Below are 13240 nucleotides of genomic sequence, written 5' to 3'. Positions count from 1 at the left end.
ACACACAGGCACACATACATATTGAGCTATCCCTGCTACTTCACTCTGTATGGGGTATAAGTGGTAACATCACTTATGAGTTCAATATAGTGTCAGGGTCAGTCATGTAGTAGGACACTCCCCTGGTCATGAATATAATCTCCAACATATCTATGGCAAAACAGTCTTCAGCCATTTTGCAGCTGTTTAACTATGTGAATACAATTGTGAGAACTTTGCAAATTTTATGCAATTCAAGTTAGTTTATTTTTATCCTGCAAAGTTCTGATCAGACAGCTGTAATCAGCAATTTGGATTTAAATGCTCTCTGTTGTGTCCTTATGAGGCTTACAGCGTACCCGTACCCGTGGTTTTATAGAACTATTAGGACTAAAAATGGCTTGAGACAGCTGGAACAAACATTTACTGAACCAAAATGAATCGAACAATATTAGAGCATGAGCGTTTAATTAATCTAGCAAAAGGGCTACCCAAATATTGCAGCAGTAATATTAGGTGCTCAAAATTAGCCAGTTCAACCTTCTTAGGAGGGTTTTTGACATACACTATTTTCCCATGATGCGCAGTGCTTCGGAGTTGCGCCCTTTCCGAATCATGGAAACGGCGTCTTCGCACTGAAATCACTGCGCACTGATCAGTGCGAAGTCTGTGCAAATTTGCAACAAGGAAACAGCAACTGCGCGGTGGCTGCACATATCTCCCATGCCATGAAAACGGATTCTTCGAGGGCCATGAAATAGTACAAAAGCTATCCTGCTAATCTTGTTTTCTAATCTGATTTTCTTTCACCTATATTTAATTATGGTCTGCGCCCACAAGGATGAGGTGATTACTTTCCCAGACTTTGTTATCGATGCCAACACCTTTCGAAAAACAGGAGGCACGTCCTAAATAACGTTTAAATAATATATTGCTTAAAAAATTCTTATTAAAAATATATTACTTTGTAAAAATTGTGTTCAAGTTTTGTAAAACATTGTGATTGTGTATTGTAAATAAAAGTATAATGATGACAGAAGCATAAAAAGACCTTTTTTGATGTTCGGTATCCATGATCGATTCAATTTCTCCATCAGACGATTCGATTTATACAATGTCTCTTCTCTGGCTAATTTGCTGAAAACCACTGCGCAGCATGGTAACGTGTCAATCCCTTCGACTTTGGAGGGGGCTGCATCGCAGTACTGCGCACCATGGAAACATAGTTATAGTCCTTTTAACATTTCCCTAACAATAGACCGATCTTTAAACAGAGCAGCTCGTTTATTGTGAACGATATTTGCAATAAGGTTTCCTTTTATACATTTGGAAAATTTGCAGGTATTTTATAACCATAAAACAGCTAAAGTTTTTTAAAAATTCTGCAACTGAATAAAGCATTGTTGCAGAAAAACAGTGATATCTTATAGAGAAGTTGTTTTCATTGCATGAAGCAAGACTAAAGCCCAATAAGGATACTTCATTAATAATAATTTTGTTTGTGTTTTAAAGAGCCTTGTTAAATATTAAAATGGTTTTCTATTCTGTGCTAAAGTTTTGCATGCAAACAATAAAATAGAAGGAACTTAAATGACAACATAGGTGAAACAAATGCAGGCCTCGATTGAGTAAAATGTTGGTATATTGTACCTAAGTTCACTTGAAATGTAGAAAAGAGTAAATTGAATGTAATAAAATCCTGCAAAAGTGCTCTCAACTTCAATGAGGAATTAGTACGAGTGACTGCGCGTTACAATCAGAGAATATGAATAATTAAGCATTTTGCTATGTACACACTGTACTCTGCAATCAAGCGTTTCAATAAACACTTGCTGATGTGGATTTAACACCAGGCTTGACCTCAGAGGTCAAGTACTAGCCTAATTAATGACTCAATCAATAGCTAAGCAGTCTTGTCCCCGCTGAGCTTAGCAGCAATGATTCGGAAGGTTGGCACATTGAGACTGCTGAAATGGAAATAAAAACGACTGAATCGTGAAAATGTTTTTAATGTGATTGTCATCGATATTCTAATGCACATTAATAACACTAGTGCCGTTTCCATAATTGGCAAGAACAATGGATTCGATAATGTTTTTTAGATTGCAAAACTCGCTTAGCTTGCGGATTTATGCTGTTTCCATGACGCAGATAACTTGTGGATTGGCTCAGTTTGCAAATTATGAGCGTCATGGAAACGCAGCTATTGTCTGTTAATTCTCTAGCATGTTGAACTCTTCTCTAGTTGAGCTCTAAGAGATGAGCGAATTAATCACATCCTTCAAATAGCACGACAGTAGACGGTCTCACTGTCAAGGACTGTTACACAGGCTGAGGATGTCTGACTGCTAACACGAGCTCACTCCGTTGACTATCTATGCGTTGACTATCTATGCCATCTCACCGTGCGGCGCATGGGCCATCATCCTAACCATAATGTTTTGGAATGTTGCATATATGTTACAGCCATTCTGAAAATAGAAATACACACAAATTTTTATTAATCATTTTGATACTTATGTGGCTACAACATATAATGGCACTGTTTTGAAGCTGTCTTCTATTATAGTTGCAGCTGTGTCAAAGGTTGGCTTGCAATAAAATTCACATTACAGTAATTTGGTATTAAAAGATTCACCATGTTTTACTCTGTTATGTTGTAGGTGCAAAATATGTGAAAAGGGATTACAAGCTCTTAAAAGCTCAAAAACGAAAAGCCGCCATAGCTTAGAATCTCTTTATTTCGATGAGGTAACCACGAAGTTTGGTTATTGTCTTGTCACGTATGTTCTCACGTGAATGGAAAGGCCAATACAAAGCTCAATATAAAACTTATCGTAGCAATAGTTTATGACAAACACTTTGGGTTTTACCAAAGACCGCATATCAAATATAGATGCTCACTACTTTACAGTTTTGCTTCGGCCTGGTCTAATTGGCAAGTCATAATCTGATAATGTGAATTAACACTTCGCAAATAAATTTTGCAGCGCTTTTCGATCATCAAAGGTGACCAACAGGCTCGTCATGATTATCAGACAATGATATGTACTCCTTCGGGGTAAGGTTAAAATATTTAATGAACTTTTGCGATAAGTTATAAGATATCAGTGCTAAAAGTGACAGCATTACAATGACGATAAAACTGACGCGTAAGAACAATAGACATAGTTTGATTGAATGCGTGAAGTATATTTGCGAAAACATTTTGACGAATAAGATTGCATGAAAGTGTAAACAGAATCCATCTCTCACAACTACATCACAATTGAGCCATTTTGGAAAGGGAATCCAAACTACGGCGGTCTCGTGGGGCTGCGATTTTATGTTCGTTTTTGAGCTTTTAAGAGCTTGTAATCACATTTCCACATCTTTTGCACCTACAACACAACAGAGTAAGACATAGTGAATATTTTCATATCAAATAACGGTAATGTGAATTTTGTTGCAAGTCAACCACCAAACACCACTAAACACCTGGCCAGACATTTAGTTGTGCTGCCAAAATAGATGACTATGGTATATTTAAACCCACCAGTCTCATGTGCATCGCATCTCCATCATTCGCTCATTGAGCAATGCTATGGCTGTCCCAAAGTAGGTATTATTCATGGAGTAAGCTCCATGACTGCATGAACAGTAATCAATCAAAAGTTTACTATTTTAGTCATGTTTACCAGTTTGCCTCTTCGCTATGACATCACTCAATAGGCTTACAGTGGAAATGTCTTACGGTGTGTTTACACTGCAGCAACTACTATCAATTTTAGTTGCGCATGAAATTGGCTGCAATCACATAGCTGCAACTTCCTACAACTCCACCGATGATTGCACAGTAAAATTTTAGATTTACCAGACTTATTTGTTTTTTGAAACATGTAAACAGTTAGAATTTATATTTTCAAAGCTTGATGCAGTTGCACGAGTGCATTGGGCGGAGTCAATGACTATCTCTGACATCAAACATCTTTGTAAGCCTTTGCCTTTACAGATATTGTTACCCACAGCTAAAGCTTGGAACATCAGCAGAATTTATAACAGAATCTTTGTGATTGCTTTTGTCATGTTATGGAGGATTTTTTTCACCCAACCTCAGACCAGCTGACTATTTTACAGCGCTTACTGCTTGCTGTTTGAATTTTTCACCTTTATTGCTCTTCTATATGAATAAACATGTTTCACCAATCATTGCAAATGTTAGTTGACTTTGATCATGTCTCATCGCTTTTCTTCTTTTCACAGTGTATGACTTAGTATGAGGCTTCCTAGTTCATCTACTAGCAAAGTTATGGTAGGGATACTTAACAATCACTTTCAATACGTCTACTTCATTTAAAAGCTACAGAGTGACAAATCTAAACATCTGAGGTATGCATGAGTTGACATTAACTGACTTGCCCTTAATTCGATTATGGAGCAAACTTTGAAGGCATGGTATCAAATGAAACCATATACATGTACCTCTGAAAGGTGTTATGAGGTCACTTAAGTTAAAGTTACACTAAGCCAAAATAAATTTGGGCCTACAAAAACAACACTTGAGCTAAGGTTAAAATGGTCCGCTGCTTCTGTAAAAAGTATTCACAAAATTAGCCATTATTCTTCTTTGAGGTAGGTTTTCAGATAATATGTCACATATTTCAAACATTCATCTTGTTCATTGTTAATAAGACTAATATGCTCATTGCTAATATGATTAATTTATCTCTGCAAAACATTCCAGTTCATTAGAACATTGTCAAGACATGCACAACGCTTCATTTATTACTAGGTGAATGCCCTGCGTTGCAAGGGTAATATAACTGCTAATAAACACTACATTACCTACTACATTACAATTACAGTACATTAACTGCAACTGTTTATAAGTTGTTTTATTACCCCTGCAATGCCAGGCATTCAGCTAGTGAGGCTATGAGCCCTGAAGCTAGATGGTAATTATTATCATTGCTATAACAGGACTACACTTGGACACAGATTATATATATATATATATATATATATATATATATATATATATATATATATATATATATATATATATATATATATATATATATATATATATATATATATATATATATATATATATATATACTCATGCTACAGACAGTACTGTTTTGGCTATTGAAGCCTCATCAGTGCAGCTCAGAGCTTAGGCAAGGGACACAAATCCCATTACCAATGAGAGTTGATTTCCTGCCATGAAACAACTAGGTTGCCTCACAGACTTTAAGAAAATCAATGTGCTGGCACCAGAGTGCTCAAATCACAAAAGTGATGAGCTTTGCACAAACACACCTAGTAGTCTGATCAGGCCAAGGCAACCAGCTGTGGCCTGATCAGACTACTACGTGTGTCAGGCAGGCCGACGAGGGGAAGGCCCAGAGTTCAGGCTGCACCGGCTTGTTAGGATAGTAAGGCTGGCTCAGCTACCGGGCCAAGCCATTACAATATATACATATATATATATATATATATATGTATATATATACCCATATTTCAGAGTTAGGAGTTGAATAAATATATACCAGTTAGGAGGTTTCGGAATATAAGGGATTAGGAGTTAACGCAAATATATATGGGTAAGCCTCCTATATGGTCTAATTTATCTACATTGTAGATATATATATATATATTTATTCACCTCCTAATTATTATATATTTTTATGGAAATTTTAGGAGAATATGGTATCATACAATATATATTCATCGCCTTATCGTACTTTGTATATATGCATTCTAGAAAAACTGTCAAAACTTGGAGAATGTCTAGATGGTTGTTGTAAATTACATATCAATTTGAAGGTAAAATATTTCATACCTCAATGAGTGAGCAAAAATAAGGATTACCAGTTAGCAGATTGCTACAACTTACACATAAATTAGAATGTTACCATTGTAACTTATGTAATAGTCACAATGGAAACATTACATAGCATGGCACAGCTTACCTACCCTTTAGTAAGATGCCGTAATCTATATCATTTAGGAGTTTGCTATAACTTGTTTGTTTGAGAGGCTGCTCTGATTTACATATAATAAAGTATGTTGCTATAACTTATAGATCACTTGAGAAAATGCTATAATTTGAATTTCACATAGTTTGTAGCAATTATCTATATATCAGTAAGAAGGCTGCTATAAGTTATATATTATTTAGGAGGCTGCTGCTATTTATAAATTGTTTTGGAGGTTGCTATAACTTACATATCATTGCAGAGGCTGCTATGAGTTACATATAGTTTAGGATGTGTCTATCACTTATAGATCACCTAAGACCTTGCTATAATTTGAATTTTCCATAGTTGATAGCAATTATTTATATATCAGTTAGGAGGCTGCTATCGATTATATATTAATTAGGAGGCTGCTGATATTTATATATCATTTAGGAGGTTGCTATAACTTACATATCACTGCAAAGGCTGCTATGAGTGACATATAATTTAGGATGTTGCTATCACTTATAGATCACCTAAGACCTTGCTCTAATTTGAATTTTCCATAGTTGATAGCTATTATTTATATATCAGTTAGAAGACTACTATGAATTATATATTAATTAGGAGGCTGCTGCTATTTATATATCATTTAGGAGGTTGCTATAACTTACATATCATTGCAGAGGCTGCTATGAGTTACATATAATTTGGGATGATGCTGTCACTTATAGATCACCTAAGACCTTGCTATAATTTGAATTTTCCATAGTTGATAGCTATTATTTATATATCAGTTAGAAGACTACTATGAATTATATATTAATTAGGAGGCTGCTGCTATTTATATATCATTTAGGAGGTTGCTATAACTTACATATCATTGCAGAGGCTGCTACGAGTTAGATATAATTTAGGATGATGCTATCACTCATAGATCACCTAAGACCTTGCTATAATTTGAATTTTCCATAGTTGATAGCAATTATTTATATATCAGTTAGGAGGCTGTTATGAACTATATATTAATTAGGAGACTGCTGCTATTTTTACATCATTTTGGAGGTTGCTATATTTTACATATCATTGCAGAGGTTGCTATGAGTTACATAGAATTTAGGATATTGCTATGACTTATAGATCACATAAGAGTTTACTATAATTTGAATTTCATATAGTTGGTAGCTACTATTTATATATCAGTTAGGAGGCTGCAATGAATTATATATTACTTAGAAAGCTGGTGCTATTTATATATCATTTAAGAGGTTGCTATAACTCACATATCATTGCAGAGGTGCCATGTGTTACACATAATTTGGGATGTTGCTATCACTTATAGATCAACTAAGAGTCTGCTATAATTTGAATTTCATATAGTTGGTAGCTACAGTACTATTTATATATCAGTTAGGAGGCTGCTATGAATTATATATTAATTAGGAGGCTGCTGCTATTTTTACATCATTTAGGAGGTTGCTATAACTTACATATCATTGCAGAGGTTGCTATGAGTTACATAGAATTTAGGATGCTGCTATGACTTATAGATCACATAAGAGTTTACTATAATTTGAATTTCATATAGTTGGTAGCTACTATTTATATATCAGTTAGGAGGCTGCAATGAATTATATATTAATTAGGAGGCTGCTGCTATTTATATATCATTTAAGAGGTTTCTATAACTTACATATCATTGCAGAGGCTGCTATGGGTTACATATAATTTAGAATGCTGCTATCACTTATAGATCGCCTGAGAGTTTGCTATAATTTGAATTTCATCTAGTTGGTAGCTACAGTACTATTTATATATCAGTTAGGAGACTGCTATGAATAATATATTAACTAGGTGGCTGCTGCTATTTATATATCATTTAGGAGGTTGCTATAACTTACATATCATTGCAGTGGTTGCTATGGGTTACATAGAATTTAGGATGTTGCTATGACTTATAGATCACAAAAGAGTTTACTATAATTTGAATTTCATATAGTTGGTAGCTACTATTTATATATCAGTTAGGAGGCTGCAATGAATTATATAGTAATTAGGAAGCTGCTGTTATTTATATATCATTTAGGAGGTTTCTATAACTTACATATCAATGCAGAGGTGCCATGGCTTACACATAATTTGGGATGTTGCTATCACTTATAGATCAACTAAGAGTATGCTATAATCTGTACAATAAAACAACAATCTGTATAAAACAACAATAATTGTTGTTAGAACTTACATATTGTATAGTATGTTAAACTTTAACAAAGGAATCAATAAATTTGTATTTAAAACAACAACAGCCACCAAGCTTGATACTAAAAAATTCAACTAGTAAAGTACCATAGAATGGTCGTTGCTTAGTCACCAAACGGAGTAAATTTATTCAGACGTCAAGTTTAATGCGATATTACAAAAGCCTCAACAACAAGAAGACCCTGCTGCCAGTTTAATTTTGCAGCTTCTCGAGTAAGTTGTGGGCTCGGGCATAAGTCATCATTATAATTTTCAAACACCAATTTTTTTAACAGTATACAGCTCTGACATTTTTGGTAGTTTGCCTAAATCTTCCGATCATGGCTTTTTGAACTCTCAATTTTCTTTTAGGCTGCATAACTTTCTGCTCACTAAAATAAACAAATAATGTAACTCAATATTTATAAATATGGTCTATGTTATAGTTTTTTATTCAGTCACATATCGCTGCTGCACTGCATACAAAAACTTAAAAAAATCAGTTGGTAACAATGCATGGACGGAACTCAGTTACTGTGATTGCTAAAATGAAACACACACACACACACACACACACATCTTTGCTTGCTGTGCATATCATCTACAGTAATAATATGAATTACTTGCACAACATACTTAGTTACTCAATCTAACATACATTAACAGCAATGTGTTTCTATTCATCTTAAGCCACTCTTAGAACGTTAAGTAAAAACATTTCCTCACTCGGGAATGGAGTGTCAGGTTGCAAAACCTGCGCAATACCACAGCACCATAAATTGGGTAGATTCCAAACAAGCCCATTGTGCCTATGTAGAACCCAGGGAAAAACTTAATGTCACATAGAGAGCCAATAAAAATACAATAACATTCTATCTTGAGGGCATTTTCGCTTTTCAAAACTTCTTTCTTACTGCAATTTATTGTTAGCAATTATCAGTCGGGCTGGACCCAGCGCAGTACCAAATTTTTTCTAACTTTAGATCTCTTGACTTTGGGTGGTTTTATTGATCAATAGTAATACTGAGTGCTATTATTCACATTTTACCAGTAATAATAATGCCCTGAACTGTCAAGAAATTGATAGAACATTCTACTCAGACACATTCACTTAAATTTGGAAAATGACCCAAAAAGATATATTTCTCATTGTGTAGTGAATTTCTGATTGTTTTAGTCAAGCACAGCGTTCTAAGTAATTTTTTGGGCTTGTCGGTTTGACAGTAAGTTGTCAGTAGACTGGCTGCTGCGGCATATTTCCTTATATTTGGTTTTTCTTTAAAAGAATTATTATAATTTATCTTAGAGCTTGTTTCTTGAATAATACATCATAGTGTACAGTGCAGTACAACAGATAATATCTATTGTCGGTATTGTATTATCTATCATAGTCATTGTTTTATGCATATTTTCTGTACATAAAATAATAGCTAAGACTGCTTGATACAAAATAACTATACAAGTGCATTGCTGCGGAGTTGGTCTCTTTTAGTCTTCAAAAAGAGCACATTTATTGACAAATACAACGCAATGATAATAAGAAGGTTCAACAACATAAAAAATTCAGCTGGCATTTTTTCTCGCAGCCTTCTTTAGCAAGTTGTTGGCTCAAGCCCAAATCACTATAACACTTCTGTTAGGCAGCGTTGAGTGTATAGCATCCAACACTGATCTTGTTGGCAGTTTGCCTGATTTTTCAGTCCAGTGCTTGTCAAATTCTGCTATTTCCTCTGCACTTTACCGTTTTCTGCTGACTGAAATAGTAAATAATGTGAATTATCATTCATAAAAATCTGATAAGCTATGGCTTTGATGAATTACATATCATTGCTCAGCTCCATTCAAAAGTTAAATAAGCTGGTTTATGTGCGGCAAGTCAAAACAGAATTGACGGTTTCTCAGATACAAGTGAACAATAAGGACATTAATGCTCGTTAGTGTCATTTCTCATTTAGTAATATAATACTTAACCAATGTATTGTTATTCAAAACACACATATACTGTAGAAGGTACTTTGATGACCACTTCTATATACTACTTTAGTAGCTAATTATGAAACTAAATGGTGTGCCACTTGTGTGCATGCGATAGAGCAGTTTGGATTTCTATTTGCTTCAAACTATTAGAGAAATGATCAGGATTAACATTCATTGAGCAGTCTCAATGGCCAGTGTTCAGAAAGATTGCTGCTAAGCTTAGTGTGACCTGACTGGGTAGCTATTTATTGAGTCATTAATTAGGCTAATACTTGACCTATGGGGTCAACCACTGTGGTTAAACACGCATTGTTCAGGTGTTCATTGAAACCACTAATGCCTAGATTGTTCTAGATACCTAAATGCCTCTGACTAGGAGAGCTATGTTTTGTAACCTGACAGCAGCAGAACACAAAGACTAGTGTCAGCATTTATGTAGGCAACGAATTTGACTGAAATACTTGAAAAGCTAGACACCTCTATTTTTTCTACTGCATTTGAGCTACAGCAAAATAATCACGCTTGTTTCCCTAGTACATTGTGTTAGTTTAAAGCCACTTATCATAGCATCACCCACAATTAATCTGATGTCTGAAAATCACTCTTCGGTGTTGATAATCCATGTATGTCACTCTGCACTTATTTAAAATCAATGCATTTTTGATTAGATGCTACTACACAAAGAGAAATATACCCTTGGGTTCTTTTTTTAAAATCATGCATTAGTGATTTGCAAATATATGAAAGCAGAGCCTTATTTAAAACTAAAATCTTTTTGCGTCGATATTTGCAAAGTTATGCTTGCTATTTTAACCTTGACCCAAAACTCCAATATTATAACATTCTGAAATACAGCTAAATTGACATAAGGTAGAATCATAATTTGAAGGCCATGTTCATTTGAGTGCTACTCTAGAAGTGTTGAAAACTAGAGTGTCACCCTTTAATTGACAACCACATCCAGCTGACTGCGACTTCAACATTCTTTGATCTTTGGATTCGATTTTGGACAGGATGGATAGAAAAATGTTGACAAATTTTTACTAAAAATGACTCAGTTACAACAATAGCAATTAATACTTTTGTCAATGCATATTGAAGCGAGTTTTCTAACTTCTAAGCTTTACAGTGTTTTAGTTGAAGCTTTGAAAGCAGCACCGTGGAAAAAATTAATAACTCTATTAGGCTGATAATAATTTTATTGTTTAAGCGGCCTTGATAGTTCGGCATATATGAAAAAACGGTTTAGCAAATATGATGAAATCTGTACTACTATTTGAGGCTAAAATTTCTTGCACATGCTACAGCATTAGAATAAGCAGTTAACGATGGCATTTTGCAAGCTCAACGCCCAGTGTATATGTTATCACTGGATCACAGCTTAGTTTGTGTGTTATATAGTTTTTATGTGTTTTTTTCAAAAGAAGTAACGTTCACTTGAACGGTGGCGTTCTATCTTTAACCGTCATCTATTATAGTACAGGTCTAGTAGAGGGGCGTTTAAATGAATGGGGATTCAATTAGAGATTACATAATATTTTATTAACCCTTTCACCGCTGCATGCGCATTTAGGCGAAATCAATGGACGACCGGCATATGTGCATGTTGCGAATTTCCTGGCAATTGCATAGTAACTTAATTTTATTATTCGTTGACAACATAACTAACAGTCTTTAAGACTTTTTATGGTATTGACAGTGTTGTCCAAAAGTTTCCCTGTAAAATTACCCTAAACTCACGAAGCAATTTTAAATTTTTGTTTAAGACTTTTCAACATAAAAAGAAACATTTGTTCTTTCTGATTTTCGAAATATTTAGTGCTATTATAGCTTTCGCAAGTACATCCATAATTGAAAACAGATAATTACTTATGTTGATAACATTATTGATGATTGTTGATGACTGACGGATTAAGATTTTAGTGATTACACATATAATTAAAGTAGCAGCTCCAATAGTGACTTCAATGGTGGTCAAAGTAATAGTTTCGTAAGAGTAAGGAACATGGTAGAGCATTGTTTTTCGAGATTCGAAGGGATCGTAGCTTCACATAGCATTAGCAATGCACGAAGTAGGAATGCATTAAGTTTTTTGAATAGTACTATTTTTTAACGTGTTGGAAAAATAAAATCTATAACTAAAAGGTTTTAGATAGAGTTGAAGCTAATAAAGATTGAACATATATTATGAAGCACAATCGACAATTTTTGCCACTATAATTGGAAGGGTTAAAAAATGCAGTGCCATGGCATTCAAACATAGATTTTATAGTAATATTATTTCTTATAAATTTTTTGAAATAAAACTTTTATTAATGTGGCACGCTCTTGTGGAAATTAACCGTTAATCAGCAACATACCCCCTTCAAGAAAGCGTCCAGCTGTGCTTCGTACCATTTTCTATCTGGTGGATATAGTGCTTAGATGCGGTGACCAGGTTTCTACCAAAATAAGCAAAACAATTTGAATAGCCCAAACAGATGTTATGCAGATTAAAGATTGATGCAAAAGATGCCTGATGTTTTTAGGTTTTTCAGCAAATCCGTGTCCCTACCTCCCATTACTAAAATTCTATGAAGCAGTAATATTTTATCTCTTGCGATATTCTTCTACAAAATTGAAACATAGATTTTAAAGCTTCAACAATTTAAAGGATTTCATTTACTCCAGTCACTTACTTATGACTCAGCCTCTATTTTAAATCCGTATCAAATTACGACTAAAATGCATCAACTTGTTAATTACAATGAAAATAATACATTATCATAATTTTATACTGCCCTAAGCAAGCAAAACGCCCTATTTGAAAAGTTTTTCAAAATTCACTTTTTTGTGCTTATATGTAATTTAGGTTGAGATCTAACATGTCTCGAAATTTCATATATCTGAGACCACCAGAAATAGCACTTTTCACAATGTGCAAAATGCCCTATCCACATTTACCACACATAAAGTGGCAATCAAAGCTCTCTATCTGCAGATACAGCGTTTTGATTGGCCTGAACATACACAAAGTTGGACATTATGAGCAGCATTATGTAATCAAAGAGTATATAAACAAAGGGAAGTGAAACTGAAGCATATATATTTGGTTGTTTTAAGGC

This window comes from Watersipora subatra, chromosome 3, assembly GCF_963576615.1.
Source record: "Watersipora subatra chromosome 3, tzWatSuba1.1, whole genome shotgun sequence".
NCBI lineage: Eukaryota > Metazoa > Bryozoa > Gymnolaemata > Cheilostomatida > Watersiporidae > Watersipora > Watersipora subatra.
The sequence above is the reverse complement of the archived record's forward strand: the minus strand, read 5'-3'. Positions refer to the sequence as shown.